General features: G+C 38.7%; 1 protein-coding gene across 13 annotated transcripts in view; it reads left to right on the forward strand.

Annotated features, from left to right (window-relative positions):
• The first annotated feature begins 643 nt into the window (after positions 1–643).
• The window catches only part of MEF2A (myocyte enhancer factor 2A), a 128,444-nt gene continuing 110,981 nt past the window's right edge, over positions 644–18,106 (forward strand). For 6 of the 13 annotated variants that reach the window (XM_045561786.1, XM_045561793.1, XM_045561781.1 and 3 more), the window contains exon 1: positions 1,046–1,168. The gene's annotated coding sequence lies outside the window, so the exon portion shown is untranslated. Of the gene's footprint in view, positions 1,169–18,106 lie in introns of all 13 variants that reach the window. The other 7 variants (XM_045561785.1, XM_045561778.1, XM_045561787.1 and 4 more) reach the window with 3 other exon arrangements.

The raw sequence follows: 18,106 nt of genomic DNA on the forward strand, positions 1-18,106 counted from the left end.
GCTCTCAAAGGTATGCTAGCTACTATTATTTATAGTCAAAATAAGGAGGTTGCTTCTCTCCTGGAATGTGGAGAGCTTGGCTGGCCGGCCTAAAAGGGTCTCCCCGCCTTCCCGGCCCTTCAGTGCTGTTCTTTCCGGGCCGGTCCTCACCGCCGCGGCGTCCCAGGGGCCGGGATCCCATTATGCTTGCTCAGTGAGGGTGACCTGGCTGCCGCCCCGGCGCGAGCACAGGTGCGGTCCTGACCACAGTGAGGGCGTGGGCGCGGGCATGGCTAGCAGACATCTGGGAGGCCAAGTCCGCTTCGAGGGAGGGGGCTGGAGGCGACCCCAGGATGGCGGCAGGGAGGGCGTCCGGCCCGTCCCGCGGGACTCCGCCTGGCACTGGACTCCGGGCGACGATGTTCTTGCGCCCGGGCCCCGCCCCCGGGAGCCCCGCCCCGCGGCGCCCCGGGTTGGCTGGAGCCGCGGGCCACGCGCGGCGATTCGCCACGCGTCGCGTCACTAGGGCCGCTCCCGGCTCTGGCTCCCGCGGGCTGGTCAGGGAGCAGCCGCGAGGGTGGCGGGGGTGGTAGGGCGCGACGCCGCCGGGCCGCCCCGCCCAGGGAGGCGCCCAGGCCCTCATCAAGTGACCAGTATCCCTTCCAGGAGAACTCAGTCCTTCAGAGGGAAGCGAGCTCCAGCCTGCAGCCCCGGCGCCAAACCGCCGTCATCCCCTTCCTGTGCCGGGTGATCGTCTCCTCACCCACCCGGAAAAACATAGTCCGCCCCCACGTCCTTGTGGAATAGCACTCGCTGCAAACAGTGTGCCTCTCTTTGCCCGCACTTTTGTCTTTCCCATTCCAAGTGCTTTAGCACCCACCAAAAGGTAAAGCAGCCCTGAAAAGGAACCTTATGGGACAAGCGAGAAAGGGAGCCGAGGGGAGAGGAGGGAAAGACAAGGCTGGCGGAGGGACACCGAGGCGACCAGCGTAGTGCGCACGCGCGCCAGGAGAACGAGTTCCGGTCTGGCTGGGGCCTGGCTCCTAAAAATAGCCCCGGTGTGGGGATCCGTGCGCGGATGTCCCGGCGAGTCCCGGGCTGAAGGAGGCGGCTCCGGGCGGCGCGGAGCGCTGGTGGCGGGCCCGGGCTGCGGCGTGTGTGCGCGCCCGGCAGCTGCGCCGGAGACACGGTGAGGGCCGCGACCGGCGGGGTTCGGTCCGCAGGGCCGGCAGTGCTGGAGGGGGCGGTGTCTCGGCGAGGGGGCCGGTTAGGGGCAGAGGTGGGGGTGCTGGGGCGGGGGGCAGTGCGGCCGAGGAGGGGCACCCTTGGGGCTCCGGGGGTCCTAGGACCAGGCCACGTCGGGCTGGGAGGGGGCCAGAGTCGCGGGCGCGCGGCGGCAGGGCGGATAGGGTCCCGGGAGGCGGCGAAGGGTGGTCGCGTCGGGGTCGGCGCCCAGGGGCGAAGCGCCCAGGGAGGTGGGGGCGGGGTGCCCCGAGGGCGGGCCCGGGGGTCCGACTGGGGCTCCGCAGGGAGGGTGGGGGGAGGCTCGGCCGCGCGGGCTCGCCACGAGCAGCCTCCCGGTGCGCGCACCGCGCTTGGTGCCGGGGGGCGGTGGTGGACGTCTCTTCCTTGAAAGTTGGAGTTCCCTGGAGATCTTGGATCTTCTCTGAGGCTGTACGCCCGAAGGCCTTTTCCTTCCCGTTGCCCTTTAAGGCCAGGGGTCTCCCCAAAGGGATTGGCCCCCAGTGGGGGGCGCGTTCTGCCCTGTTGGACTTGAAGAAGTTCCGCCACTTCTGCTTTGGGAGAAGGGTGGTCCAACCCGGCGGAACGTTGAGGTCTGAACTCTCTCCGTGTGTGTGTGTGTGTGTGTGCGTAGAAGTCAGTGGTAAGGGTCGGTATTTGGGGCGGGCCGGGGACACCTGCGGTTGCGGTTGAGGACGACGGATAGTGCAGAGAGACGTCGCGGGGACCGAGGGGCTGCAGATGGAACCGCTCGCTGCTCCTGCAATCCAAGTGGATCCCAGCACGCAGGGAAGGTTTTGTGTGCTAGAAACTTTGCCTTTTGGTTCGCTTTCGTGTCTTTGAACAGTGAGGGTTAAAGCAAGTGAGGTAGTGCAAACAAGTTTGCAAAAGGTGAGCATTTCTGAATTAGGATTTTTTTTTTTTTTGTGGAAGTATAACTATAAAATTGTTGTTCAGACCTGGAATAGATTCCTGAGCTGTGAAACGAGCCTCCTGTTATGGCCCACTAGGGAAAAGTGTGTAGATTGAATACAACGTAGTGTTAACTTGCATTTCAGTTTACAGTGAGATCGGAATTCCAATAAAGGTGCTATTAGAAAGGCCTGCTGTGATGTGTTAACTATAGTATATGTAGTTTTAAGCAAATATTGTCTAACATTTTTCAAGTTTTTAGCACAGCATGTTTCCCTTGTGTCTTGTATCATCTATTACTATACGAAGAGAACGTTCTCTAAAGCTGTAATTAGGTGTACATTACACAAGAGTACTTTCCCTTTAAGAATCCAGCTGTGTTGTTTTGGCAACTGCTAAGTACTCTAGTTGTCAGTTTTAAAATCTATGTTACCTTGGCAGTGCTTGAACAGTCTGTGGAAAAGGTAAACAAAATAGTTTTCTTTAAACGTACAAAAATGACATTTCTTTTAAATGTGAATTTAGGAATGAGGATAAAAATATCGTGCCATTATGGTTTTTGTATGTACTTTTTTTGTTTTGTTTTTGTGTATTTTTGGAGAGCTCAAGTCTTTATTCTTATTTCTTTAACTGGCAACTTTTGTTTTAGGGTGTCAGAAGTGTTTTCACTAAAGTAGATGCCGATTTAAATTAGGTTATTTTATTTCATTTTTTATTTTTATTCCTACTTTTCGACTTCCAATAAGTTAGGTTATTTTAGATGTAATAAACACATGTCTGTATGTCATATAAAACATTAAGATTAGCATTTGTTATATATGATGATGCATTAATTGACAATGGAGTCACCCTTAATTCTCAGTATTGTTGCAAAAAGTATTTCAATGGTGTTATAATAATGACTACTCTGAAGAGCTAAAACTGGTGATTTGAATGTTTGTAGATGCTAGATTAACAATTCTGTTGGAAGAGTGCTTCCAATAACTTACTTACTAAAGCAGTCAATGATTGTGAATGGTGACCTTTCTAAACACAATTATTTGCTTATCCATTTCATTTAATTCATGCTGTAGTTATATATAAAATTATGACATTCATATTGGAACAAAGGTGTTTCAAATTAACTCTTTACTTGCCATCAAAAGTTTTTTTTGAAATTAAATTATTGTGGGTTGTCCAGTGGAAGGAAAAAAGTTCATTGAGCTTCAGAAATAATACTTGTAATGTCACTATGTTGAATTACCGTTTGAGAACTCTTTCCTTCTGTATTCTTTAGTGTTTTTGTTTCTGTAATGGGTATGTGTGACAAAGATTGTGTTTTTTTGTAAGTGCAGTTAGAAATAATTTGTTAAAAATGTTGTTTAAAATTGTGATGTTATATTTTCAAGGCAATTTCATTACAACTTTGTATTTTCTATTTAGAATGTAGTGCAGATTAGTATTAATTTTATTAATATTCAAGCAATAGCAGTGTCAATCATTGTTTGCCTACCGACGACAGAAATATTAAACTGTATTCTCAGAGTGGTTAAATAATTATAAAAATGTTTATTAGAACATGATTTTGAAGTTTGAAATAGTCCAATTAAATATTTTCAGTAGATTTGTATTCTGATTTAGAAGGAGGAAGCCATAAGCAAATTCGTTATTGGAAAATAGCATGCTTGTCAGTCAATTTTGGAAAGCCATCTTTTTCCCTTCCTTTGCTGCTTTTAGTCTGGCAAGAGAAATTTAGTGTGACATACAGTGATGATGGTCCTGAATTTTCTGGGGGCATTTCTGATTTCAGATATTCAGTCTTGTAATCACATCAGGCTCCCATTTTTTGTTTTAAAAAATACACTCATGGTACATATGAATGTTACAAAGTCCAACTCAAGTTTTATCAGTGATGGGGCAGTGAGAATACCGTTTTGTGGATTGAAAATGATCACTGTTGCTTTTTGCTAGATTACAAAGAAAATTAGTAAACTGAGAAGTGAGTGCCTTCTCTCTTAATGTTTAAGTAATAAGAGAAGTGTAAATATGGCAATCAAATTAATCTTTCAGCTAGATAACCTCATGCAAGGTAGTGCTATAACATAGACTGATTTGCAAGCCCAAATAAAGGAAGGCTGATTGACTTTGTAGTCTAATCTTAATTCAGATCCCAGCTCTACTACTGACAAAGTTATGAGCTATCTTCTGTAAAATGGGAAGGAATTAATACCACCTGCCCCGGGGAGTTGTTAGAATTAAGTGAGATAATGAGTGTAAAAGTCCCTAGCACACTGCCTGAGGCTTAATGTACAAAAATACATATTGCTTGATCTCCTTGCATCCCTTCTTGCTTTCATCTCTACCTTCCTATGAAGATTATGTAGGTACTTTGCCTAGTATCTGTACCTTTTAGTGTTTGTGACCAAAAGGACTTTATATAATGTATCAATACAGGGTAATGCTTATGTATTTGTTTTGGATAAAATATCTCAGTGTCTTAAATTCATTGTCAGATTATACATGAGATGTTTAGTTGGCTGTTCTACATTAGATTTTTGATCTGCAATCATAGTTTGCTTCTGATCTTCATAATCTCTGCAAATATAAATATGTATTTTTTTATTAGAGTTAAATATAAGTAGTTTCCCTACTCTTCAATTATGTCTTTTAGGGATTATCTGTGGGAGTTCTCTTCAAGATACAGTATTTATAATTTCAAATTAGAAAAATATTTTAGTAACTTACCTGGAATAGGTATATTTAAAAATAACTTTCCTTTAGTAGGTAATCTGTAATTTTTTTATACTTCATATTATCTGGTCTGTGAAATGAAATGATTTTATCTGTGTATACTTTATCTGTATATCCTATAATAAATGGACCTTGTGTCCAGTTTATTATAATTAAGATTATAAATGTATTTGCTAATTAGTAAGTCTTACTCATAGCATAAAGATATATGTTGGCATTTGTTTAATAAGTACTATATTTTATATAGATGTTTTGTTACTTACAGATTTTAATAAATAACATTTATATTTATTGAATTTAATTGATATTTACTGACTTTAATATTTTATTTAACATTAATTGTCTTAGTCACTTGAGAAGAAATCATAAGCTTCTTTGTGAGTTGGAATTGCATATTTGAACATTGGTATATATGATGGCAGGTAGTTTATTTCTTCATCATTTTAGCAACTGATGATGCTGAAAAGCCAGAATAATTGTTAACATGAGTGAGAAACAGACATTAATTAATCAAACTTCTAATAAATACTAACCCATGCACGTCTTTTTATGGTTGTCTTGAATTAATACTAGTTTTATTTCCTTATACAAAAATATAAACTTTATCAGTTTTTTTAAAAAAACTCACCATCAGTAAAGGTAAATGCTTTGAGAAGTGTTTTTGGTAGCAGGCAGTAAATTTATACTGCATGAGTTGGACCTTTTGCATGGTTATTTTTGTGACCAGCAGCATGCATACGCAAGTTGACTTGGATTCATTTGCAGTGTAATCTGTGACCATTGTAACAAAGGGCTGCTTCCCATTTAACTTGGTAAGGTAACTTGTAACTTTTCGGCTCATTGAAACAAGATGCTCTTGCATTGAGTAATGCTGTATCCCATCCTCACCCTGAGCAGTCCATCTTCTACATAGAGAGTGTAATTATATTTCTAAAATTCAGATCTACATGTCATTTCTTCTTGAGGGAAAAAAACCCCAACTTTGAAGGCATGTAAGCTCAGTAGAGAACAGTACTGTCAGGGATCAGAGATTGGCCTCTGAAATGAGATTGCCTAAATTGGAATAACCACATTACTTATTCACACTTTGTGTTCTTTGGCAAGTTCTCAGTCTTTTTGAGGTTTGGTGTATAAAATAGTAATTATAACATTATCTATTCCATACAGTTATTGAGAGGTTAAATGAGATGTGTATTATAAAGTGCTGTGCCTGGTAAATAGCATGCATTAATTTCGCCGCTGCTATTATTGTCATTACTACTACTGCTATTGCTATTATTAGTCATAGCTCACTTCATAATATGATTCCATCCTGTCTTTCCAGGCTCATTGTCAGCCACTGTCCTTTCAGTTTCTATGCCCTAGTCAAGGCCAGCTGTTTGCTCTTCCCTGCAAAGGCCATGTGTTTTCATGCTGATGACTCCCACTTTTATTTAGCCCAGAATTCTCTTGAGCTTGATAATCCACTTGAAAGTCTAGTTGGAGTCTCAAACAATATTTGCCATGTAGCTAAAATATAGCTATTTTTCTTTCTTCCTTAGCCTTCTTCCTACCTCCAAACCTTGGTGTCTCTGCTGGCCTTCCCTGTCTTAGTAAATGGCAGTACTTAAGCCAAAAACTCAAGATATCATTCTTGATTCTTTACTTTTTTTCTCAAATCCAATCCATCACAAGTCCTGTTGTACCTTCACAGTTTATCTTCAGCCAGTCCACTGCTATTAGTCTTCATCGCCACCTCTTTATTCTAAGCCATCATTATCTCTTGTCTGAAATACTGCAGTAGCTTCCTAAGTGGGCTTCTTGTTTCTTTTCTCATTCCACACAAGTTCTTTTTTCACATAACAGCCCTAGAGATCATTTTAAGAGCTTAAATCAGATCATATCATTTCTCTGCTTAAAATCTTCCAGTGGCTTCCCATTCCTCTCGAAATAAAGTCTGTACTCCAGTCCATGGCCTAAATGGCCTTGAATGATCTTTCTCCCTCTCATCATTTTTACCATTTGTTGGATGCCAGCCACAAAGGCCTCTAAGTATTTCTTAAGTCCTCTATGCCCTTTCCTCTTTTAGGGCCTTTTGCACTTTTTGTATGTATTACCTGATTGGGATGCTCTTCAAATGGCTGGCTTGGCCGAATCCTTTGGAACTTGGCCCAAATCTCACTTCCTTACTCAGAGGCCTCTGACCTCCCATTTAGTGTTGCATTCCCTCAGTTTACTCTCTCACACAGATTTCCTTAAAGACATTTGTTATAATTTGTATATAACTGGTTTGTTTAGTTATTGCTTATTTATAATATTTTTCCATTACCTGAATGTAATCTCCATGAAGGCAGAGGCCTTGTTTGTCTTGTTCACAGCTGTATTCCTTGTCACCAAATGCCAACCTGCTTGGGACTTGGGAGACAGTAAATGCTTTATGCTTCTTTATCTTTGTTCATGTTTTTGTCATGGATTGGAATGCTCCCTTCCTCATATCGTTATTGAACTATCTATCCTTTAAGTCTTAGCTGAAACGTGATCTTAGCTGTGTGATACTAGTTTCAATCTCTGTAGACAAAGTTTTTCTCTCTTGCTCTTGTGTACTTCCAAAGCCTTTGATACATGCACTATTTGTAGAGTAAATTCCATTTTAGGCTATTTAGAGTATTATAATTGATGTCACTCTCTCCTGCTAGCTAAGTTCCTATGTCAAGAACCAGCTTTTTGTATACTTAGTATCCACCAGCCTATATTGGTACATAGCGAATTCTCAGTAAATGCCGAATTGAGTGGAAATTGTCTTAATCCTAATCAACTGAAATAACCAACCACAGACCAGTTTTCCCAAATCAGACTTCAGAAATTATAAAGATGCTTTCCAGATTATAAATCCTACCTTGTGCATTTTCCATGCACATTAACATAGGAGTATGGCAGGAATCTGAGAGCTGTGGAGCACAAGTGGCATTTCCCGAGATTGCATTTTGCGTTTTTTGCTGGGCAGTGAGTAGTCATGTTGTCTGAGGTCTGCATTTCCAGTTTGAGATGCATACCCCTGTTGTTCCTTACTAAGCAACATCTTCCCACCTTCATTCTCTCCCTCTAGTTTATTCAGCTAATTTCACATGTTATTCCCAACCACCATTTGTAATAGTGAAAATCCTTCCACATTCTAAATAGGTGACTTACAAATGGGCTTTTGGAACATATCCCATTTGCAAGTTAGGGACTGCTTTGGCAAAATGTTTATTCTGATACTGAAAATCTTTTTCTTAATGGTGTTAAACCTAGTTTGATGATATGTATTATGAAGGGAAACAGAGAGAATATAGAAGTTAAGATTTTGTTTTTTTTTTTTTTTTTTTTTGAGACAGAGTCTCACTTTGTTGCCCGGGCTAGAGTGAGTGCCGTGGCATCAGCCTAGCTCACAGCAACCTCAGACTCCTGGGCTTAAGCGATCCTACTGCCTCAGCCTCCCGAGTAGCTGGGACTACAGGCATGAGCCACCATGCCCGGCTAATTTTTTTGTATATATATTTTTAGTTGGCCAGATAATTTCTTTCTATTTTTGGTAGAGACGGGGTCTCACTCTTGCTCAGGCTGGTCTCGAACTCCTGACCTCGAGCGATCCACCCGCCTCGGCCTCCCAGAGCTAGGATTACAGGCGTGAGCCACCGCGCCCGGCCTTAAGATTTTGTTTTTGTGTTTTTCAGAAATGGCTTAATTTCCCCAAAGTCAAGTTTTAGTATTGGCAGAAATTTTTTTTTCAACTTCTTATTTTAGAAAAAAATTCAAACTTAGAGAAAAGTTACAAGAATAGTGCAATGAACTCCCATATACTTGTCATCTGCATTCACCAGTTGTTAACATTTGCCACATTTGCTTTATCATTCTTTTTATATTTGCAGAGTGGCCACAAAGTCTGGAAACAGTTATTATTATTATTTTATTTTATTTATAGTTTGAAGCTCCTCGATTACATCTTTGGAATATTCCAAAGATGCAACTTGATGCAGTTAAAGTCAGTGACAAAACATCACAGACACGTGTGCAGGGATAGATGGAAATGCTGTATTAATGTGCTGTGTACTTTGCTAACAAGGAAACCACATTTAAACATGTAATGCCATTGAACATGTCATGTATTGTCATGTAATATCAGAAATCCACTATCTAGATCTCCTTTTTCTTCTTCTCCTTTTTTCTTCTTTTTTCTCTTTCTAGTATAATTTTTGTTATTGAACCATTTGAGTGTCGGTTGCACACATCATGATCCTTTCCCCCTAAATACTTCTGCGGTATCTCCTAAGAATAAGGACATGTTCTCACATAACCATAGTGTGGTGGATTCAAAATATTTAATATTGATCTAATTATTTAAAGTATAGTTCATGTTGAAATTTCTCCAGTTATGTCAGTAATATCCTTTAATCACATTTTTTTCCATTTCAGTATTATACAATGCTTTTTAGTTGTCATATCTCCTGTACCCTTTAATCTGAAACAGTTCTTCAGCCCTTTTTGGTCTTTTCAGACATTAATAGTTTTGAAGTATACAGGCCTTTTGTTTTGTAGGATATCCATCAGTTTGGATTTGTCCTATTGCTTCTTTGTGATTAGATTCTGATTATGCATTTTTAGCAGGAGTCCTATATAAGTGATGATGTATCTTCAGTCCATTACGTCAGGAGGCAATATGATGTCACTTTGACCATATTAGTGATGTTTACTTGGACCACTTAGTTACAGTTTTACCCTCAAGTTTTTTCCATTATAAAAGGTATCATTGTCCCCTTTGTATATTATTGAGTAATATGTTGGAGACACTTGGAAACTGTAAATATCTGTCATCCCAAAAAACATTCTTATAATGATTTTATTATTCTGATTCTTGTCTGAATCAATTATTACACAGGGATTGCAAATTTTTTTTTTAATTTCAGAATATTGTGGGGGTACAAACATTTTGGTTACACTTAATACCTTTGACTTGCCCAAGCCAGGGCTACAAGTGTGCCCTTCCCCCATATAGTGCACTCCACCTCCATTAGTTGTGAGTTTACCCCCCCACCTGACCATCACCCAGTGAATATTACTACCATGTGAGCACCTTAGTGTTGATCAGTTAATACCAATTTGATGGCGAGTACATGTGGTGCATGCAAAATTTTTTTTTTCTATCATTCTTGTTGCATTTATTAGTTGGCATTCTATTGTGTTGTAAAGAAGAGCTTTTCCTGTTCATTTGCTTATTTGATTTCAATATGAATTCATATTCTTTTTTATTAAGTTATTCTTTATTACTTGTCAGTGTTTGTTTTGATGTTGCAAATTAACCCAGATTTGGTTAGTGGGAACTCCTTTACATTAACTCATTGGCTGTTTTGACATGTCCCCATCATTTTTGGAGCACTTCCTTAGTTTCTGGAACAATAAGATATTCCAGGCTCATCTTATGCTTTTTGTACTGTTGTTCTAGGATAAGCCAGTATGTTAAGGTTTTTTTTTTTTAAATTGAGTAAGAGTATTTAGAAACCAAGAACCAGGCAGTAAGTATGCTGTTGTAATGGAGTTTTGTTGTTTTAGATCCCTGACAGCTTATCAAGCTTAGAAATTTTGAGTTTATGCTGATTCCTCAGGCAGTAGTTTAATTTCTCTTTATACTCCCAAAACTCTTAGAAGAAAGTCTTTTTCTTTGAAAATGTTAACAATTTAAGAAACTACTTTCACCTAATTATTATTCTATTTAATTCTACAGTGGTTGGGTCTTGTTTTCCAAAACATATTTTAAGCTTCTTGGGAGTAGGAATTCTGTTTTATACCTCTTGCTCAGTGAATGTGTTCCTTAGTGAGTTGAACATGGTTGCCACCCATATGTTGTTGATAATGTATGAGTATAATGACTCAATATTATCTTTATTACTCTTAAACTATAATTAAATATTCTTGTTTGTTATAACATTTTAGCTGATTTGGTGGGTACTTTTCTTTTAAGTGAATTGTTGATTGGTAGGTTTTGCTATCTTAGAAGAAATGAAAAACTTGAGTTTTTCAACTTTAAAATTTTAAAAACCTAATTCCAGATATTAAAGTATATAATTAAAGAATATCAAAATACCTAGTGTTAGCATTGCTGTTTTATAGTGTTTTGTTCTTTAGCAAGTAATAACCTTTCTGGGCATCACTTTAATTATAAAATGAGATGATATCTGGATCCTTTTAACTTTGTATTACATGCTGTATACCTAATTAACATTAAATTGTTTATGAAAGTAAAATTAAGTGCCACAAAGTATAGTGGAAGGAGTATTCTGTATCTGAGCCAGGCGTCATTGGGTTAAAATCCTTTGAAACCATTGTGTTGCTGTGGTAATTTATTTCACAGTTTGGTGTTATTACCTTATTTATTCAGTCCACTGGGCTAGGTGCTGGGAGTATCAGTGAACAAGACTTGGCTTTCACAGTCAAGATGGGAGTATGGACATATATGTGTTTGTAATCCACTATGATTTGTGCTTGATTTTGATGTGTGCTTGATGCGTATAGTGCAGAGTGCTATAGGAGCACATAGGAGGGGTAACTGACCCAGTTGCAGGGAGGCCAGGAAAATTTAGCCCAGAGGAAGTGACACCTAGGTTGAAGCCTGAAGAGTGAATAGGACTTGTGAAGAGGGAGGATAGAATTTACTAGACATGTGTTAAGGACAAGAGATATAGCTTGGATTGCTTCTGGAGAAACTCAGAGAGCATAGTATGACTAACTCAGGAAGTGCAAGAGAGGGCAGGCACCAAAGGCTAGTGAAAGATGAGGCTGAAGAGGTTAATAAGGGCTAGATTACAAAGAGCCCTGAAGCTATGTTAAGGAATTTGGACTTTATCCTATGGAAAATTGAAGCATTTTAAACCTGGACGAGATTAGTTAAAAAGATAATGCTGTTGCACCATGGAGAATTACTTGGAGAGAGTTAAGACTGGAAGGCAGGGAGAATGATTAGGAGACTGTTACAACAGATTATTTGAAAAGGGTAAGGTGGCTTGGACTGTGGTAGTGAAAGGATGGTTGAAGAAATAGGTGAATTTGAGAGAGATAGAGGAGGTCAAATTAAAGGACACAATGATGGAGGGCATATTGAAGGTAAAAGGGAAAGAGGAGTAATGATTAGGGAGCAATGATTAGGTTATGGCTTGGGCAGTTGTGGGTGGCGGGGGAGGCGGGGGAATGAATGTGCTGTTTATTGAAATAGGAAGCACTTGAAGGAGGCACAGATTTGAAAGATGATGAGTTTGTGAGAGTGCCCTGGAAGAATAACAAGGTGTAGTCAGAGTGAGGTGTATGAATTTACTTTTAGAAGTGGAACACTTCCTGGTAATACAAGGCCTAGGGAGTTGCCCATGGATTGGGTGTTTGAAGAGGAGTGGGAGTGATAATATGAAGTGGTCAGGGAACTGAGAGGATTTATCTATAAAAAAGCCTGAGGACGTGTCTTCCCTAAGTCAGGGGGCCCTGTTTTAGATGACTGCAAGGTATTCTGTGTTTGGTCTTGGAAAATAGAAATGAAAAATTTTAAATACTGTATTATCAATAGATTGTCTTAAGCTAAAACAAAAAAATAAAGCAGAAAGCCCTCACAAAAATAAAAACTTTCTTCCTAAACAAAGCAGGAGACTTATTGTCCCAGATATTAAAAGTGCACTTCAGTAGTGGATAAAAATTATGAAAAATATCAGGCATACAAAAACTTGGAGTAAATAATGTAATGACTACTAGCAGGATGAATGCAATGGGTATCTCTCACTTCCATTGTCCATCCCCCTCCTTCAGAAGTAATCATTATCTTAAATTTGGATTCACCTTTCTCATTCATTTTTTAAATGTCATATATTGCTGAACAATATGTAATGTTTTGCATATTTTAAAGCTTTATAAAGTGGTATTGAATCTGAATACCTTCTGCAATTTATGTCTCAGCCAATAATCATGATGTAAATGTTTATGTGTTCTTTTCAGTATAATGAATTGGTTATTAACATTGGAACAAAATGATGAGATACTATGTCATTGATTATTTTGAATTATAGGAATTGTCGTGATTTACTTAAGTTTTTGTATAAACCAAACTAATATCATGAGTATTCGTGTTTAAAAAATATTCTCATCAGTAAAAGACAACATTAAAAAAATTTTCATTGTGGAATAATGTTAGAGTTGCAAAAATAGTATATAGTGTTTGCATACTCGTACTTTTCCTCCAGCTTCCTCTAATGTTGGATGGCTTATATGACCATGGTGTAATTATCAACGAGGAAGGTAATATTAGTATGACACTGTTAACTAAACTTAAAGACTTTATTTGAATTTGATCAATTTTTCTACTAGTGACCTTTTTCTGTTCTGCGTTTCTATCTAGGATCCCACATTGCATTTATTCATTGTGTATCTTTAGTCTCCTCAAATCCATGATATTAACTCATTCTTTTCTTGTCTTTATGACCTTGATGCTTTTGAGCACTATTGGTCACCATTTTGTAGAATGTCTTTCAATTTGGGTTTCTCTGATGCTTTCTTATGATTAATTTGAGATTATGCATTTTGACAGTGCAGTGATATTATCGTATCAGGAAGTGTGTTTTATGTTGGGGTGCATGATGTAAATGTCTCATTACTGGTGATGTTAATCTTGTTCACTTAATTAAGGTAGCGTTTGCTAGTCTCTCCCTATAAAGTCAGTTTTAGCTTCGTAATTGGTAAATATTTTCAGGGAGATACTTTGAGACTATGCTAATTTTTGTTTTCTCTTCAGAGTTTCACCCATTCATTTTAGCAGCCATCAGTGGAATTTATTTGCAGTAGTTACTACTGTAGTATTTACCTAATGGTGATTTTATAGTTTCTGTGTTCCCTTCTCATTTAATTGAAATTCTTCTGTAATGAAGAGATATTCCTTCTCCCTCACTTATTCATCCATTTATTTATATCAGTATAGGCTCAAAGATAATTATTTTTTAATTTTTTAATGTATATTTTGATAGATTTAGGGCTGCATATCATTTTTGGTTACATGGATGAATCGTAGAGTAGTGATGTCTGGGTTTTTAATGTACCTGTCACCCAAATAGTGTACATTGCACCCGATAGGTAGTTTTTTCTTCCCTCACCCTGAAAGATATTTATTTTATATTGTAGGCTGTTATCTGATGCTATCATTTATTTTATTGCTCAGATTGTCCTGAGTTGGCTGTTCAGAGCTTCTAGTTGGCTTCTATGTCCTTTTGACATGCCCCCATCTTTTTTAAAGTATACTTTACTTTCTGGTACTATGAGAAACTCCAGACTCATCTCATATTTTACCCACTCCAACCCTGGAATCAACCTCTTTTCCAAAGAGCCGTGGGTCTTTTTTTTTTTTTTTTTTTTTTTTAGAGGATGGCATTTAGAAACCAAGATCTGGGTGCTAAAACTGCTTATTGCTACTAGGAAGTCACTTTTTTCTAGGCTCTCAGCAGAGCTGAGAAATATATGTGTGTGTACTCAGCCACACATACAAACACATCTATAGTCAGTTCTATAACGCAGCATATGTGTTCCTAAAAATCACTATGCTTTGTATAATTATGCATGGAAAACAGAGTTCATGGGATCAATGAAGTTACAGAGACAACGCTCAAAAACTTTGTCAATGATACATTAAAAGAAAGGATAGGAACCTAATAAACCTAATTAAAACAGTGGCATGGTTTTAGACATGTTAAATCATTAAGTAATACATACGTACACAATAAATATGTCACTTTACCATGAAAAAGATGTGAAGTTTGTTTATGTGAGTGTCGTAAGAGTTGTGGCTTGTGCCTTACTGTGAGATGGTAGAAGGAGAGTTACCAGAGGAAACACTACCATATGTGCATGGACAGTGCTCATAATGTGTGTGATGGACTGTGGTAGGGGTAGGGTTAGGGTTAGGATGACTCATTTTCACTTGAGTCAGTTCTCTCTTGGGTGCCTTACAACAATTTATTCCTTTTTTTTTTTTTTTTTGGAGGAAAGGTCTTGCTCTGTCCCACTGCCTGATTGCAGTGGTGTCATCATAGCTCACTGCAACCTTAAGACTCCTGGGCTCAAGCGATCCTCCTGTCTCAGCCTCCCAAGTAGCTGGGACTACAGGTGTGTGCCACCATGCCCAGCTAATTTTTTTCTTTTTCTTTCCATTTTTTTGTAGAGACGAGGTCTCACCCTTGCTAAGGCTAATCTCAAACTCCTGGCCTCGAACAGTCCTCCTGCTTCAGCCTTCCAGAGTGCTAGGATTACAGGTTTGAGCCACCGTGCCTGGCCTATTCTTTATTTTTATAATAATTTTGTACTTTTTCCCATTTCTTGTCTGAATTTGGTCAGCTCTTTTAATTTCTCTTTGTATTTTGTTCATTTATGTTTTTAGTTTTTAGATTTCTGATTCAGCAAGGTTTTCATATCCTCAAATGCTTGTTTGAATATATTCAGTTCTGTTTGGAGTATTGGCTTATAGTTGTTTTTTCCCCTGCTTTAAGTATTTTGGGAGGGATTCCCCCCTTGATATGTGTCAAATTCTGTTTCTTAATTTTCTGGACTTTTTCTTTTGTTCATTTTTATGGTATTGGCATGTTTTATAGTATTTTTAGTTTAGCGATTCCCATTTCTGTCAGTATAGAGTTGTCCTGTGACTTTAGTGATTTTTATTCGTTTGTTTCAATGGTTGGAGAAGAGTTGTGAGACTTCCAATTTTATGGTTCCCTTTGGTCTTGTAGGACCTTCAGTTTTCTCCCTTTTCTTTTTCCCTTTACCATACATCCAATGCCAAAGGATACTTTTCTCTCCCTTTTGCCATTTTTATTTCTCCAGAAACTGTGTTTCAAAGAGTGCCTCTTTATATGGTGTCTAGCCTCTTAAATGGCACCTAGCCCTTCAACTTATCAGAATTTTGAAATTCCTTCCCTATATGTATTTTGATCTGTCCAGATACTTTCCCACTATTTTTAGATTTAAGATGGGTTTAATATTTTTAATGGTCCTCCCAAATGACCCTTAGGCCCCTTTGCTAGCCTCCTTCCTTGCCACAGAGCCTTGTGTCAGAGTAGGGGTAGGTGACAGCTTAAGGGATCAAGTGCTGGGATTTGGTGATTTCTCGGTTTTCACTCACAGTTGTTTTGCAGTGTCAGCATTCTTCAGGCTATGCTGAAATTGTGGTTTTGTGTAGAATTTCCTTTTCCTTTCCTGTTTTTTCATATGGTTTAGGGAGAATATTTTTAGAATTTCTTAGATATGCTACCACCGTTGTCCTCCCTTTCTGAAGTTTCTACTCTGGTGGGGAGTTTGGGAAAATCCATTGAATTACCCTGTTAGTGCCATAAAGCTTTTAGTTAGGAGAAGACGTAGGCAGTCAGCTTTCACTGGTGAGCTAGAGACTCCACAAACTATCTTGGAAGAAGAGAAATAAACTATTAATAATTAAATTTAAATGCTCTTACCTTATTCTGATAATATGCAAATGCTATTTCTGGGTTATTGAAGGAGTCTTACTGCCTTTTTTTCTGAAAAGCAAGGTTATTAATTCAGAGGTTTGTATCTATAATGTAAATTGGAAATGGCTTGGTTTTATTATTATATAAATGAATTTCATAAGCCTATATTCAGCCACGGGCTTCCTTTGGTACTTTTTTATTCTAGTGCCAATCTAACATATGAAGTTTTCTGGAAAAGTATACTTGTAAATTCGTCTGATAGACATTAACTTCTTTGAAAATTAAACAACATTACATCTTTTTGTTCTTTTTTCTATTCTCTTTTGGTTTTCTCAGTGTTATTTTATGGTCTTGACAATTGATCCTCTCTTCCAATAAATGGTGGGTGTGATGTTATTCCTTGACTCTACGTTCATTATTCGTGTTTAATAAGACATCACTAAATCTGTTTTGTAGCTAAAGTTAATTGGTTCTTCATTCTCTATTATGCCTTTTATCTGTGTTTCTTTAACATGAGAAATTTAACATAAAGTTGGAATTGCATATAAGTCCTTTATGCTTGGGTTTTAGAATTTAGTTGCTTAAAATATTTATTACCTTTGAACATTTCTTTCCCTAGAATTAATTTTTTGGTCAGTCTGTTGGAGTAGAAATTGACTTTTTTCATTAGTCATTATACATTTATTTTTGTAAAAATAACAACCAGGATTAAAGGGCATATTGACTTTAAATGTCAGAATTCTTTCATAATATAAATTAAAGCCTTTTGCTATTAATGACCCAGCTTTGGAGTTGTCCACATGGCTTTCAAATGGTGTTTAAAGTCAGTCGGTGTCTATGCCCGTTTGTCACTGGAACCTTGTTTATGAGCTTTCATTTCTTTCTCATAGCTTCCACAAGTCTTAAATAATGATTTGACAGGCCCTTTATACCTTTATTTCCTCATTTGAATGATTACTTGACAAAATTGTTTCTTCTTTATTGACCCCCCCACCCTTTTTTCTTTCAACTGGTAAATATGGATAGCCCCCCCAGAATGGCCTTGGCCCTGTTCCCTGCTTCCCGTTTTGGACTCTGTCCTGTTTCTCCCTGCTTTGACTATTGTTTCTATATTGTTGATTCTGAAATAGCAACACATATAAGATAGACCTCCTTTGCTTCTAGAAGGTAATGGCTTAGGGAGGGTAAAATCCCATTAATTACTTGCTGTATGAATTACTAAGTGACAAAGTGACAAATAATAATGCTGGATTAGGGAATTCAGGAAAGGAAGAGTTCAGAGGTGATCAGGGAATGCTTCATTGAAGAATTGATAGTTGAGCTGGATATCAAGTTTTATTGTCAGATATGTGGAAAAGATGCTCCATGTAGAACCATTTGGGAAAGAGTCAAAACAGGAAAATGAGAGTTGTGTGTTGGACACAGTTTGAGTAGGCTTATCAGAAGCAGCAGATGGTAAGGTGGGAAAAAGAGCTTGAGGCCAAATTGTAGAGCTCCTTGAATGTTGAACAGTTTGGACTTTGTTCTTCAGATAAAGAGCCACTGGAAATTTTTAAGCTTGGAATTGACTGGAACCTTCTTTAATATGCCCATATAAGATAATGAAGATAATGTGTATGTCCTTTCTTATTAATATTAATTAAGCTTGGTTCCTTAAAGAATAATGCTCAAGGCCACTTTTTAGAAAGCATAGTGCTAGGCTCATTCTTTAATATGATTGTTAGAAGGGAATTGGTAGAATATATGCCTTTCATGTGGAAGAAATGGGTAAA

Source organism: Lemur catta, chromosome 9 (genome assembly GCF_020740605.2).
Source record: "Lemur catta isolate mLemCat1 chromosome 9, mLemCat1.pri, whole genome shotgun sequence".
Taxonomy (NCBI): Eukaryota; Metazoa; Chordata; class Mammalia; order Primates; family Lemuridae; genus Lemur; species Lemur catta.